Source organism: Thalassophryne amazonica, chromosome 19, assembly GCF_902500255.1.
Source record: "Thalassophryne amazonica chromosome 19, fThaAma1.1, whole genome shotgun sequence".
NCBI lineage: Eukaryota > Metazoa > Chordata > Actinopteri > Batrachoidiformes > Batrachoididae > Thalassophryne > Thalassophryne amazonica.
Window position 1 is genome coordinate 46,658,147 of NC_047121.1, and position 16,051 is coordinate 46,674,197.

The 16,051-nt window shown below is 44.2% G+C and overlaps 1 protein-coding gene across 1 annotated transcript in view; it reads left to right on the forward strand.

Annotated features, from left to right (window-relative positions):
* Window positions 1-16,051, forward strand: part of LOC117500875 (DNA polymerase epsilon subunit 2-like) — a 229,403-nt gene that overhangs the window by 124,477 nt on the left and 88,875 nt on the right. The gene's annotated exons all lie outside the window — the stretch shown is intronic.

Sequence of the window (16,051 nt, forward strand, 5' to 3'; positions counted from 1 at the left end):
ACCAAAAAGCCCAAATGTAGTCATTACAGTGTGCCTATGAGCAATGTTTGGGTCCATGAAAACAGAGCTACAATAGTGTTGAGCTTTTCGTTGTACTTTCTCCCGTATGGTCAGTATCACACTGGCGCTAAGAAAACATTTTATACATTCAGCTCATTATTCACTGTATTTAATTAATGCAACTCTCAAAATAAGAAAAGTGCTAATTTACATCCCCTGCTTGTCCCTGTAGGGGAAAACATTTAGGTGTAATGTAAAATCCCCTTTGATGTAGAACTCTGTTTTCACTGGTATCCTATTTTTATTTTTTATTTTTATTTTTTATCCTAAGTTTATGTGCGGCACAGTTGACCCTCTGTTTAATGTCCCAAAAGGAATTAATTTTGCTGCAGCCCCTGTAGCTATTTATAGTTTTTAAAATTTTATTTAAACTTAATCATATTTTTGCCATTCCACATTCACTATGACAAAAAGAGGAAAGAAAGAGGAAAAACCCATATACTATAAGTCACACCTTTTTTTCTGTATACTATTGTTTGTTCTGTTGTGTTGAGAAATTTTAGTTCACTGATTAATCTATATTGTCTGCACTTGCTTTTTTCTTTTTTGGTATCTGTTGTTATGAGTATATATATATATATGGGTGATTCTTTAACTACGGGCACTATTGGCCTTGTAAATGTAATTTCCACCACACCATTGCCTTACAATATAAAGCGCCTTGGGGCAACTGTTTGTTGTGATTTGGCACTATATACATGTGCTCTGATGTCACTGTTTATCTCCATAGAAACTACCCAAACAATCTTTCATACAAACTGTTTAAAGGGACATTACAGTGTTGTGGTGGAAATTATGGCAATAGTGTGGGACAACTACATTTTGTTTAAAAAAATCACAACAGTTGTATGACATTGAATACCCCAATTATGTTTTGATTATTTTACTGATATGTTATTCAGAGATATTTTAAAACATTAGAAAAAATGTTTCTTTACCATTCATTTTTATCATTGAAGATCAAAAGTCTGGGTGTGGGACAAGCACAAAACGGCAATATTTGTATATAATGATGCTGAAAAAAGGTGAAAAAGTCATCATAGACTACTAGAACAAATTTCTTAACACACTTTCATTGTAAAGATAACTATAAAAGTGTGAAATTTCCCCTTTTTGCTGTTTTTCATACAATATGATCAAAGGACATAATAAGTGCCCGTAGTCTAAGAATCACCCATATACGTATATGCTCGTGGTAAAAGAGGTGGGTGTTTATAAGCTTTTGCTTCTGCCTACACCCTTTCAGCTGCACAAAACTGTGGAATTGTTTATGAGTTTTTGTTTTATGAGATTTTTTGTTAAGTATGTGTGTTCATTCATTCATATTATCAACTCATTAATTTGTGATTTTTGTGCATTGCTCTGTTGTACTTCTTATTATTGGCATATATTCCTTGAAGGTTGGAGTTCATTTTGTTTCATGCTTTCATTCCTGTGAAAGTTCTATACAAATACTTACTATAATTATTGTTATGAATAACAAATGCATGATTTTGTTTTGGTAAATACACTCACCGGCCACTTTATTAGGTACACCTGTTCAGTTACTTGGTAACACAAATAACTAGTCGGCCAATCACATGGCAGCAACTCAGCGCATTTAGGCATCTAGACGTGGTGAATATGACTCGCTGAAGTTCAAACTGAGCATCAGAATAGGGGAGAAAGGGGATTTAAGTGACTTTGAACGTGGCATGGTTGTTGGTGCCAGACGGGCTGGTTTGAATATTTCAGAAACTGCTGATCTACTGGGATTTTCACACACAAATTTCAATGTTTTTTTTATTAGAGAAAGAGGAAAAACCAAATTATAAGTCACACCTTTTTTCACAACCATGTCTAGGGTTTACAGAGAATGGGCCAAAAAAGAGAAGATATCCAGTGAGCAGCATTTGTGTGGAAGAAAATACTTTGTTGACGTCAATGGAGAATGGGCAGACTGATTGAATGGGTGACTGCGTGATACCCTCTTGACAATATGGACCAACATCCCTGAGGAATGTTTCCAGCAACTGATTGAATCTAAGCCATGAAGAATTAAGGTCGTTCTAAAGCCAAAGGGGGGTCCAACCCAGTCCTGTCAAGGTGTACCTAACAAAGTGGTTGGCGAGTGTAAGTCACACATGAGTGTAAGTCACAGGGCCTCCCAAACTACAAAAACACTGTATCTTCTATTCCAGAAAATACTGTAAATCTTACCGCTTAATGAAAACTGGCCTACACCTGAAAATGCAACTTTTAAAATCTTTTCTTGCCAACATTACATTAAACTGAGTGAATCAGAATACTACAACAGGCTGTGAATGGACGGGCACTCAGTAAGTCTCAGTGCCAGCCGACACGCCCTCTCTGGAGGATTTATTCTTTTTCAATCACACTGCCTCACTTCCTTTATGTGTAAAATAATCACAGCGATATTAAGCTCCACCACTTGTGCAAGATGAGGAAAAGTAAACTCAGTCTTCTTACTACTGCATGAACACAGCTTCACCCCACGGCAGGCTGTGTTGCTTTAATATTTAATGACCTCTACTGATTCCATGACCAAACCCCAGCAAACGAAAACTGCAAAGAGTTCCCAGTAATACTTATCCATGAAACGTATACTAAAAAAACCTGGCTTGAATACTGTTTCACCTATCAGGTGATGTGATGCACCTGTTATCCCACACTGGCATTAAAAATAGCAGGTCTCTTCTGTGTTTATCTTTTCCCCGTATCTGTCCACGCAGTGAGACTGACAGAACCAACTGACCCAGATCAGGGCCGGATGAGCGGAACACGGAGAAAGGAATCACTGCTGATCTCATCTGGTCTTGTATGTGTGCGCGTGGCACACCTCAGCTGGATCCGAGTTCACCGCAGCATGCAGCCACAGGAAAGACTGATACTAGCAATAACACTTACATGGCAAGTATCTTTCAAAACAAAAGGTAGCATCAGCCACTTTTCAAATACTGAGTGGGAAATAAACTGTAAATATCGCTTGGCTGTACAGCAAATGCTTTGGGGAGGTGATGGTCTAGTGGTTAAGCAGTGGGCTTGAGACCATGAGGATCCTCCGTTCAAAACCCCGTCTGGCCGGAAAACCACTAAGTGCCCTTGGGCATGGTCTTTAATCCCCTAGTTGCTCCCGGTATGTAGTGAGCACCTTGCATGGCAGCAAGTAGCCTGTAAATATAGTATTTTTGGGTAACTGTTTATTCATAACTGAAAAATTGTCTTAAAGCCACATAACATACAGTAGCTGATCTCCACTTTCTTGTTAACGTAAGATCCTGTAACTCACATTAAATCTCTTTATGTTCATGTTTGCGCCGTAGTGCAGGTCCTGCCTTAAAATCCTGACAGGCACATTTCCCAGTAATTAGGCTGACGCCAGCTCCGGCGGTGCTCTGGCTTTGAGATTTGCTGTCACAGAATGGCAAAAGGATGTCAGGTGGAAATTATGCTTTACTAAAACAAATAAATAAATAAATAAATAAAACTCAGCCAGCAAATTGTGTTCTTAAAAAGTGCCAGCCCTTCAAATGACATCATTTAGCACCATGCAGCATAACCAATCAAATAGATGTTTTACTTACAGGGGAGGTGATCAAATCCCAGCCTGACTGGAAAATCACTAAGGGCCCTTGAACAAGGTCTTTAATCCCCTTGTTGCTCCTGATGTGTAGTGGGCGCCTTGTGTGGCAGCACCCTGACATCGGGGTGAATGTGAGGCATTATTGTAAAGCGCTTTGAGTGTCTGACGCAGATGGAAAAGCGCTATATAAATGCAGTCCATTTACTTACCATTTCCACATTTTTTATGAGTTGACTTGGAATTTTGAACATTCAACCACTAATAGCCCTGATTTTAATCTCCTTCAAAGCTTTGGCTTTCTTCAACACTGTGGAACGTGTTTTCCTCATCTTATAATGCCACAAAAGATTGAATGTAGATAAACCATAGAGACAGATGGTTTTAGAGGGCGGACTCCTCAAGTGACCCTTTGCCACAAAGGAGGTGGCACCATAAATGAACCAACTTTCAACGCATCAGTGCAACAAGTGAAACGTTCTGCAATGTTGAACCCACTCAACCAGTTTGTTTACCTGTGTACTGCTGGTGATAAGACTCTGTGTGGTGTATGTGATCCTCTGTGCTGCCATGGAAAAGCTTTTCGTATCTTCCCGCAAATGAGTGTTTGAACTTTTGTGTTTGATTATTTTAAAGAAAGAAACTGCACCAGCATGATGATAGCATACGGCTTGTAAGACACGAATGTAAACAGCAGCAGGCTTCAACGCTTACAGAAATAATGACTTTGTGTTATTTGGAATCTCTTATAGTATATTGCTGGAGTATTCATGAATCATCTCTTCATTTGTTTGCAAGGTGACCTGCAGTATTCAAGGTTGATGCATGGATTTAGAACATTTTGCATGCATAGATCTCCTTTTAAGCATGATCTGGTTGTAACTCATTGATGGCTGTTAAGGTTATACTGTGCTCTGGTTGGCGTCTCCAGCTCAGTGCTCTTCAAGGACATTCTGTCCCTAAATTGTCAATTCAAAGCAAGAAAATATCAAATTTGACCAAATGCATTTGTAGTAAGTACTAGAAATTAACAAATTTTCATGATTTTTGCAAAGGAAATGTATGTGCTGCTTCACCTTTGAGTGACTGGTTTCCATGGTTCCCCATGATGGCACACTTGCGATACATAAGCAGTACAGAGGTCGTTTTAGGCAGAACGTTTTATCTACCATTTTCAATTAATTATAAGTGGGTTTTCATGTAGCAGGGGTGGTGGCCAAGTGGTTAGTGTGCTTTATTTCAGTGTGGAAGGTTCCCAGTTCATAATAATCTATCTCCACCCCTGCTACGTTTCTCCGTGGAATATGGGGTTGTGTCAGGAAGGGCATTCGGTGTAAAACTTCTGTCAATCAACATGCAGATCCACCTTGGATCTGCTGTGGTGACCGTGAGTGAAAACAAGGGAGCAGCCAAAGGGACTTACTTTTAGAATTGGGCTTTCTTATTACTAGTGTCTTCTTCTTCTTTGTCTTTCGGCTGTTCCCGTTAGGGGTCGCCACAGCAGATCAATCGTTTCCATCTCACCCTGTCCTCTGTATCTTCCTCTGTCACACCAACCACCTGCATGTCCTCTCTCAGCACATCCATGAACCTCCTCTTTGGTCTCCCTCTTCTCCTCCTGCCTGGTGGCTCCATCCTCAGCATCCTTCTCCCTATATACCCTGGGTCCCTCCTCTGCACATGTCCAAACCATCTCAATCTCGCCTCTCTGACTTTGTCTCCAAACTGTCCCACCTGAGCTGGCCCTCTGATATGTTCATTCCTAATCTTGTCCATTCTTGTCACTCCCAAAGAGAATCTCAACATCTTCAGCTCTGCCACCTCCAGCTCTGCCTCCTGTCTTTTTGTTAGTGCCACTGTCTCTAAACCATACAACATAGCTGGTCTCACTACTGTTTTGTAAACTTTCCCCTTCACTCTTGCTGATATTCTTCGGTCACAAATCACTCCTGCCACCTTTCTCCACCCACTCCACCCTGCCTGCACTCTTTTCTTCACCTCTCTACCACACTCTCCATTACTTTGAACAGTTGACCCCAAATATTTAAACTCATCTACTTTCACCACTTCTACTCCTTGTAACTGCACTATTCCACTGGGCTCCCTCTCATTCACACACATGTACTCAGTCTTGCTTCTACTGACTTTCATTCCCCTTCTCTCCAAAGCATATCTCCATTTCTCCAGACTAGACTCAACTTGCTCTCTACTCTCACTACAGATCACAATGTCATCTGCAAACATCATAGTCCATGGGGACTCCTGTCTGATCTCATCTGTCAACCTGTCAATCACCACTGCAAACAAGAAAGGACTCAGAGCTGATCCTTGGTGTAATCCCACCTCCACCTTGAATGAGTCTGTCATTCCGACTGCGCATCTCACCACTGTCACACTATTCTTGTACATGTCCTGCACTACCCTAACGTACTTCTCTGCCACTCCAGACTTCCTCATACAATGCCACAACTCTTCTCTTGGCACCCTATCATAAGCTTTTTCTAAGTCCACAAACACACAATGTAACTCTTTCTGTCCTTCTCTGTACTTTTCCAACAGTATTCTCAGAGCAAACATTGCATCTGTAGTGCTCTTTCTCGGCATGAAACCATATTGTTGCTCACAGATCTTCACCTGTTTTCTAAGCCTAGCTTCTACTACTCTTTCCCATAACTTCATGCTGTGGCTGATCAGCTTTATGCCTCTGTAGTTACTGCAGCTCTGCACATCACCCTTGTTCTTGAAAATAGGAACCAGCACACTTCGTCTCCACTCCTCAGGCATCCTCTCACTTTCCAAGATTTTATTAAACAATCTGGTTAGAAACTCTACTGCCATCTCTCCTAGACATTTCCATGCCTCCATTGGAATGTCATCTGGACCAACTGCCTTTCCACTCTTCATCCTCTTCATAGCAGCCCTCACTTCTTCCTTGCTAATCTCTTTTACTTCCTGATTTACTCTCACCACATCATCCAGCCTTTTCTCTCGCTCATTTTCTTTATTCATCAACTCTTCAAAATATTCCCTCCACCTTCTCAGCACACACTCCTCACTTGTCAGCACATTACCATGTGCATCTTTTACCACCCTAACCTGCTGCACATCCTTTCCAGCTCTGTCCCTTTGTCTGGCCAATCGGTACAAGTCCTTTTCTCCTTCCTTACTATTCAACTTCTTGTACAGCTCGCAATATGACTTTTCCTTTGCTTTTGCCACTTCTCTTCTCGCCTTACGCCGCATCTCCTTGTACTCCTGTCTACTTTCTTCATCTCTCTGACTATCCCAAAACTTTTTCGCCAACCTCTTTCTCCTTATGCTTTCCTGGACCTCTTCATTCCACCACCAAGTCTCCTTGTCTTCCTTCCACTGTCCAGATGTCATACCCAGTACTGCCCTAGCTGTCTCCCTCACCACATCTGCAGTACTTTTCCAGTTGTCCAAAATTGCTTCACCTCCAACTAGTACTTCTCTCACCTGCTCGCTAAATTTCACACAACAGTCTTCCTCCTTCAGCTTCCACCATCTGATCCTTTGTTGAGCTCTCACTCTCTTCTTCTTCTTTACCTCTAAAGTCATCCTACAAACAACCATCCTATGCTGTCTAGTGACACTCTCTCCTGCTACCACCTTACAGTCTGTGATTTCTTTTAGCTTGCATCTCCTATAAAGAATGTAGTCCACCTGTGTGCACCTTCCTCCACTCTTATATGTTACCCTGTGCTCCTCCCTTTTCTTAAAGTAGGTATTCACCACAGCCATTTCCATCCTTTTTGCAAAATCAACTACCATCTGTCCTTCCCCATTCCTATCTTTGATACCATATCTACCCATTACTTCCTCATCACCTCTGTTCCCTTCACCAACATGCCCATTGAAGTCTGCTCCTATCACCACTCTTTCATGCTTGGGCACACTCTCCACCACCTCATCTAACACACTCCACAAATCTTCTTTCTCCTTCATCTCACAACCTACCTGTGGGGCATATGCACTGATGATATTCATCATCACCCCTTCAATTTCCAACTTCACACTCATCACCCTGTCAGACACTCACTTAATCCAACACACTTTTAACATACTCTTCCTTTAAAATGACCCCAACACCATTTCTCTTCCTGTCCTCACCATGGTACAACAACTTGTACCCACCGCCGATGCTCCTGCTCTTACTTCCCTTCCACTTGGTCTCTTGCACACACAATATGTCTACCTTTCTCCTCTCCATCATATCAGCCAGCTCTCTCCCTTTACCAGTCATACTACCAACATTCAAAGTCCCCACTCTCATTTCCACCCTTCTAGTTTTCTTCTTCTCCCGCTGTTCGTGGCAACGTTTTCCTCCTCTTCTTTGTCGTCTTCGCCCAGCAGTAGCCCAATTTCCACCAGCACCCTGTTGGGCAATAGCACCGGTGGCGGACGTTGTTAACCCGGGCCGCGACCGATCCGGTATGGGAATTCGATTCTGAGTCTGCATAGTTGAGTTGGCTTGTTTTACGCCGGATGCCCTTCCTGACACAACCCTCCTCATTTATCCGGGCTTGGGACCGGCACTCAGAATGTACTGGCTGCACACCCCATGTGGCTGAGTTTTCTTATTACTAGTGTATTCCTATAGAAAATTGGAAGCTTAAGTAGATTTTTCATGGACGGTCGTATGAGGCTGTGTTTGAAGGTGGGATGTACAAAGAGATGTACTCTTACATTGTTTTAACAGACAAAGTGTGTGTTTGTTAAAGGAAGGAATAAACGCAGTTAGTATACATGAAGCACAAATATATGGATGTGATTACAGTAGTTATTGATAATGTGAGTCAGGGACATTTAGGTTTGTGAAAAATGTGGATTGATTGATAACTATTATGTTTTCTATATTTTGGCTTTTAGCAAGGACACTGCAGCTAGTTGAACCCCATTCCACTAATGTGAAAGTACCATGACTACATTTACATACACGGCCATGTAAACACCCGCAAAAACCAGAATATGCTCATATTCCAGTTTTTAAAAACCCGAATATGACCCCTGGGTTACTCCTTTTCTAACCCGAATATCAGGTCATATAAACGCACATTGGAATATCCCCATAGAAAGGAACATTATTTTGTGTTCTACGCCCTTCCCTATCCGCAAGGAATCTTTTGCGTACAGTAACTACTTGTATGTAGCGCGCGCAACCCACCGGACACCACAGAAGCAGAGGTAAACAAGCACGGCGAAATCCAGTCGTGGCAGCACAGCACCACACTTTTGGAGCGAGGAGGAAACTGAATACTTCATTAGTATCATGAGTAAGACATGAATACGAGGTCTGTCAATAAAGTAACGGTCCTTTTTATTTTTTTCAAAAACTATATGGATTTCATTCATATGTTTTTACGTCAGACATGCTTGAACCCTCGTGCACATGCGTGAGTTTTTCCACGCCTGTCGGTGACGTCGTTCGCCTGTGAACACGCCTTGGGAAGGAGTGGTCCCGCCCCCTCGTCGGATTTTCATTGTCTAGAAATGGCGGAATGAAAAGGACTTTTTTCCATCAGAATTTTTTCAGAAGCTGTTAGAAACTGGCACCTGGAAACCATTCGAAAAATTTATCTGGCTTTCTGTGAAAATTTTACAGGCTTCACACAGAATAAGGACTGTTATTACAGCTTTAAGGACCCCTTTAAGGACCCCTTTAAGGACCCCTTTAAGGACGCTCGGCGCGCCGCGTTCCGAGCTGCGACGACGCGGCACAAGCCACCGGACCATTTCTAAACAGATGGCTCTGTGGATACGAGACCGTCGTGTGCTCTTTCTCTGGTTATCACATGAGCTGGACATCAGCCATTTTCCAGCAGATTTCACTTTTAACAAGAGATTTTGTCATGGAAAGCCGCGCGGAGGCTTCGTGCGTAACGACCGATTTGCTTTGGAAGTGAGACAAAGGAACACCTCCGTTTTGGCATGTCAGAGGACAACTTTGGACATGTCCAGCTCTCCACAATTTCTCTGATACTTACTGGACTCGTAAGCATTGAAAGCCGAGACAGACATGTCCAAACTTGTCCTCTAACACGCCGAAACTGAGGTGTTCCTTTGTCTCGCTTCATCAGCGAATCGGTCGTTACACACAAAGCCTCCGCGCAGCTTTCCATGACAAAATCTCGTGTTAAAAGTGAAATCTGCCGGAAAATGGCTGATGTCCAGCTCTTGTGATAACCAGAGAAAGAGCACACGACTGTCTCGTATCCACAGAGCCATCCGTTTAGAAATGATCCGGTGGCTTGTGCCGCGTCGTTGCAGCTCGGAGCGCGGCGCGCCAAGCATCCTTAAAGGGGTCCTTAAAGCTGTAATAACAGTCCTTATTCTCTGTGAAGCCCGTAAAATTTACACCGAAACCCAGATAAATTTTTTGAATGGTTTCCAGGTGCCAGTTTCTAACAGCTTCTGAAAAAATTCTGATGGAAAAAAGTCCTTTTCATTCCGCCATTTCCAGACAATGAAAATCCAACGAGGGGGCGGGACCACTCCTTCCCAAGGCGTGCTCACAGGCGAATGACGTAACCGACAGGCGTGGAAAAACTCACGCATGCGCACGAGGGCTCAAGCATGTCTGACGTAAAAACATATGAATGAAATCCATATAGTTTTTGAAAAAAATAAAAAGGACCGTTACTTTATTGACAGATCTCGTATAATGTCTTTTATCGACGGTAGAAAGAGGAAGAAGAAACGGAAATGACACATATTTGCGTCTTGACATTCTCCGTGTGTCTGGACATTGTCCATGCATTGCTGTTTAGTTGGGGATATTCCAAATGATACCAGTGACCATGTATACAGGAGTAACTCTGTCTGCTTAAGCATGTAAACGGGTTATTGCTAATGATTAAGAAACCGGAATATTGACCTTAACCCAAATATTAATGACATGTAAACGTAGTCCATGAATGGTGTGTTTAGTTTTTTGGCCATTGGGGAAAAGCAAACAAAGTAATGCAACAGCATGATTTTTCAAAATGTTCTGAGGGCTCAATCTGGTTAGATTTCCTTTTTTTGAGGTAAAGGGTAGCCTATGTATGGTGGGATATTGTAATAAGTATAATTTGTTTGGGTGATCTGTAGACAGTGTGGCAACACCATTTGTTTTGAAATGGATGTGCATGTGTTGGAGAACTTTAAGAGTGGTGTCACTTGCAATGGCCGCCCACTCTGCAGACTCCCTTAGACACCGTTTACTGGTTGCTAGTGTGATGGAGGCCAGCAGGAGTCACTGTGCATATGTTAGTCAATAGGCCTAACAAGTTTAAGAACCTTCATCTTTGTGTAATGATGTATCGTAGATATTGAGCATCATAAGAGAAGGCAAGGGAACATGATCTCCCATTGTCAAAGAAGCAAAAACGTAAATGGAAACGATATCATGACAGTAAACAGCATAATGCAATCTGCAACCTCACCACTTGATGACACTAAATCCTATACACTGTAGCTTTAACCTAAAACAATGCTTTAAACACAAACAACAATGTAAGGAGCAATATTTAGTTAACTTAGATAGTTTTTCAAAAGATTAAATGCTATGAATGTTCCTGGTCCCCATTCCCTCTGGTTAAGGTAATGGTTGTCACACAGCGTGAAGACGAAAATGATGTCACACAGACTGAAAGAAGAACGGTCGTGTCTGTCAAAACATTTGTTGTCCAAACTAATCAAAGCATGGCAGATACATTCATTAGCTCACAGCAGTTCACGCCCGCTTGTCGGCGGACCTCAAGCTCCATTAATGTAACAGCATTAGCCTGGTGACATTTGGCTGCAACTCTGAATATTCATAATGCCCAGAGAACACACTGTGAGTGAGCAGCCGGCATGACAAACATCTGACCATAGTGCATAGAACACAAGAAAGAATCCACACAGGTGGTTTGAGAAGGTAATGGTCCTAGTGGTGGGTTCAAGACCAGAAGTTCCTGAGTTCAGTTCCCTGTTAGGATAGGCACGGACCTTAAACTCTAAATTGCTCATGTTGAGCATCTTGCATGGATGACATGAGTTAATGTCAAGCATCACTGGCCCCATTTACATGACCATAATACTGTAATCTGATAATGTAATAATCTGATCCGACACCTTTACATGCACTTCAGTAATGCGATAATCATAAAAATCTGGTTTACATGATTTCAGTTCATTAGCTGGATTTCTTTCAAGCAGCCGGTCTTCTCTGTGTCAGCCTGATCCCGTCAGATCTCAGAAGCTAAGCAGTGCAGCATCTGATTAGTACTTGGATGGGAGATGTCTTTGGAACACCAGCGACTGTGTGTGTGTGTGTGTGTGTGTGTGTGTGTGTGTGTGTGTGGTGTGTGTGTGTGTGTGTGTGTGTGTGTGTGTGTGTGTGTGTGTGTGTGTGTGTGTGTGTGTGTGTGTGTGTGTGTGTTGTGTGTGTGTGTGTGTGTTTCTCCAGGTGAAACCGGAATTGCGTCAGGAAGGGCATCCGGCGTAAAACTTGTCCCAATTTCCAATGCGGATTGGGCTGTATCCACTGTGGAGACCCCGTCCCGAGACTGGAGCAGCTGAAATGACAACACACACCACACACAGTCGTATTTCTTTCAAAGTGGAGATAAGAACAGCAGAGCAACATCATGGAGCTCCATGTCTTTAAAAAAACAGCTCTCTCTCTCTTTCTCTGAAGAGATGTGGCGGAGTTGTTTGATGTCCTGGTGCATGAACAGTGAAGAAATATGACATCATGCTTTTTTAGAACATGTCAAGCCAGAAGGCAGCCTGACACCAGGAGCGGTTTGGACTTGCGATACTGACTCCCAGACTTGACTTGGGTGTAAGAGAAGTGTGGTCTTATTTCAGCATCAGGTTCAGTACACTTGTAATCAGTCATCGAGGCAGCGGTACAAGAAGGGTCAGGCTGAGACGCAGTCATAAACGAGCAGGATTCAGTGGCACGAGCAAACACCGCCAACCGGGACGAGGCAAGAGACAGATAGATCAGGGAGCCAACTAGTGGTGTTACTGATCCCCAAGGCGGAGGCAGAGAGGCATGCAGGAGAAGGCTCAAGGCCGAAACACCTGGAACCACATAAGGAGAAAACTGACCGAATACAGGTGGTGCCCATGAAACAGAGAAGCCACCGAGACAGGTACAGTAATAGAACCCCAGAACTGACATAAACCCAATGAGCAAGAAACTCAGCATTACTCTCCAAAATACCATTCCAGACATCAATCGATCCAACTGAGTAGGGGACCCGGAGACTTACTGTACTCGGTGGAAGCTTAACTAGTTCCATCTGAGCGTGATAGAGGACACCCAGAGAGAGGTGAAATGAGTCAATCAGGTGCTTAACCCAAAAGCACAGTGCGTAAAATACCCAAATCACCCCAAAAATCCAATTAACAGAAAATATGCAGACAACAAGCCAGTCAACAGAGTTTGAGAACCGATAATGCAATATGCGCCGATGAGAACTTAACCAGTCAGTCAAAATGCCACAGAGTGCGTCAAGGAAAAGCTTGCCAGGAGACAGTAAATTGCCCAATCCAAAAAACGAGTCAATTACATAATTGTATGACCGAGAAACAAAGCAAGAGAAAGAAATCTTCCCAGTAACTGAGCGTACCTGGTAAAACATTTCTCTCACAAAAGGAGGACCTTTCCCCTGAGAGAGCCCCCAGAACAAAAAACTGGGGCTCATTACTACACACACGAAAAGCATTAATTGCATCAGCAGCATACATGAAGCGCTTCTCAGACTCAGACGTAGCAAATCAAACAAGAACACCACAATTTCGCGTGGAAACCGTTCAGAGTCAGACGCGGTATCTTTAACAGATTTCGATGGAGTCACAGGCAAGTAAACACAGCATCATAAACCAGACGGAAAAAAGAAAAGTCACTAACCATCCCGCGGGTCGCAGTTCTCTGTGGTAGTGGTCAGGTCCAGTGCTGGAGCAGGCACATCAATAGCAGGAACGGCAGCCCCGTTTGGCTGCGTGTGCATGAGATTCGCCCTCATAGGTGCCGCTGTCGACCATGAAGCTGGGCGCGTGGAGCAACCAGTGACCACCAGCGATGATATAATGGAGATCTCGGGAGCTGCTGGTCGGAGCAGCATCCCCTGCACCCTCGCAACGGTGTACGCTGAGGCTGAGTCGCCTTCTGATGAAGTCGGGGGCGGTGCAAGTCAGATGACGTAGGTACAGATGAGATGGTCGTGGGGAATGTAGTGACAACATTAGCTGACGCCACAGGGGTGTCCCCCACTGTGCACGAGGAGGCGGCTGGACCGGACTGGCTGGATATGCCCGCAGGCGCCAACACTGGAAGAGAAGAGGCTCTTTCAACAGTTGCTGAGGGTGGATCCATGGCAGAGCTGGTCACAAATTATGGTGGCAAAGCGGCAGGAGCTTCACGTGCCATTATCAGTGAGGTGGCCGCGTTGCATGTGGAAGCAGTGTCTGCACAGGCTGCTGGCCCATGTGCGCCGAATGCTGCCACCACTGGTGAGGAGTGCGCTGTGGCAATTACTGCTTCAGGAAGCGGGGCGCGCACCGCATCCACACCTGGACCCACAGGAGACGTGGGCGGCTTGACTTGGTCAGGGAACATAGTCGCCTCCAGGTTCCTGGGGGAACGTGATCTCAGTAGCTGGAGCTCATGGTTCCGGCTGTGGCCTTCAGAACCTCCGAGGCGTGGGAACCGGCGCTACATGGAGCAGCTGCGCTGTGGCACCAGCGTCCGGAACGCACAGCTCAACAGGAACTTGCCGCGAGGCATCGCGCACCTGCTTGGATCTTCCATGGTGCTGGCTTTGGGGGAATCTGGAGTGTGGCTGGATCTTCTGACTGCATTCCTGGAACAAAGGGCAGCAGGTAAGCAGCTTCCTTTGGAGTAATGTCGTACTTGGCAGGAGCGAGAGCAGGCATCTGACAACGTAAGGACGTGCGGCTCCTTTGTAACAGGTGGCGGTGAGCTCAGACTCAAACTAAATGTCCATGGGGGTCCTCAATGCAGGAAGGGGTGTCACCCTGCTCAAACATCTCTCTGATATCTCTCAGCTCTGGGATCTGGTTTGCAGCTCTGGAGCGGCTAAAAAGATCTTGTCGAGTGCAGAAAAAAATGCGCTTCTTGTCCTGCTTACTGTAGCAGTCCTGATAATCAAAAATAAGTCCTGTATGCTGAATAAGGCAGTTGCCATGTTCTGTAGGACTTCCTGCTCAGACTCACAGTCTTCTTCTTCATCCACATCCATCCAGTCACATTCGTCGTCCTCGGATAGCAGATAGGCCTCGGGATGCTTCATCCAATCTGGACACTTCTGTTCACAAAAATACATCGTCCAGGCTCAGAAGCTCTGGGAAATAGTCAAACAGCCAGGGATTGAATTCACCAGATCCCAGGCCTGATCAAGGTAATCAAATTTCTCTTCTGGAGTGGAACAGTCACGAAACAGATGAAGAAAATGAGAGGTCTGAAACAAATCCTCTTTATCACCTCCATTTCAGGGAGTTCAGCAGCAGTTGTCATGGCAGGAATGGAGTCTGCGGAGTCCATATTCTGGCCAGATTGTACTGTCAAGCAGACGGCAGCCTGGCACCAGGAGCGGTTGGACCCGCGATACTGACTCCCAGACTTGACTTGGGTGTAAGAGGAAAGCGTGGTCTTTATTTCAGCATCAGGTTCGGTACACTTGTAATCAGTCAGCGAGGCAGAGGTACAAGAAGGGTTAGGCCTGAGACGCAGTCATAAACGAGCAGGATTCAGTGGCACGAGCAAACACGCCAACCGGGACGAGGCAAGAGACATGGTCAAAGACAACAGAGCAGGGTTCGTAACACCAGCAAGACAAGATCAGACAATGAAGGGTGCTGGAAAGTGTACTAGACAACAATCTGGCAGTGAGCTGTGAGTTTGTGGAGGCTTAAATAACAGGTGGAGTAAACGAAGTGCATGTAATAGACTGATTAGGTAACAAGGTGCATGTGTGGAGGGAAGATTCTAGAAAGGGGTGTGGCTAGTGGACAAAGAGTTAAGCACTGTGCAAGATAGTGAAGGAAGGGAACACAGAGTGGAGTGATGTAGTAGACAAAGACAATGAGCTGGCGGCAACAGTGTGAGTGAATGGAAACACAAAGCAGACATAAACAAGATGGAAGACAAAGACATGGAGCAGGTGTAGTGAAGTGAAGTAACATAAATAACTGGGCATGAGACGAGAAGACTTGATGGGAGGTGCGGAGTGGAAACAAATGGCAAAAGCAGAACGAGCTACAATGGGAATCAGGGCAGAATATAATACAATGACAAACCAGGCATGAACATGAGAACTGAAAGAAAACATCACCAAGACAAAACTAACTGGAACAGACTAAGAAACCAAGGTGGCTAAACAAATTACAAATTGA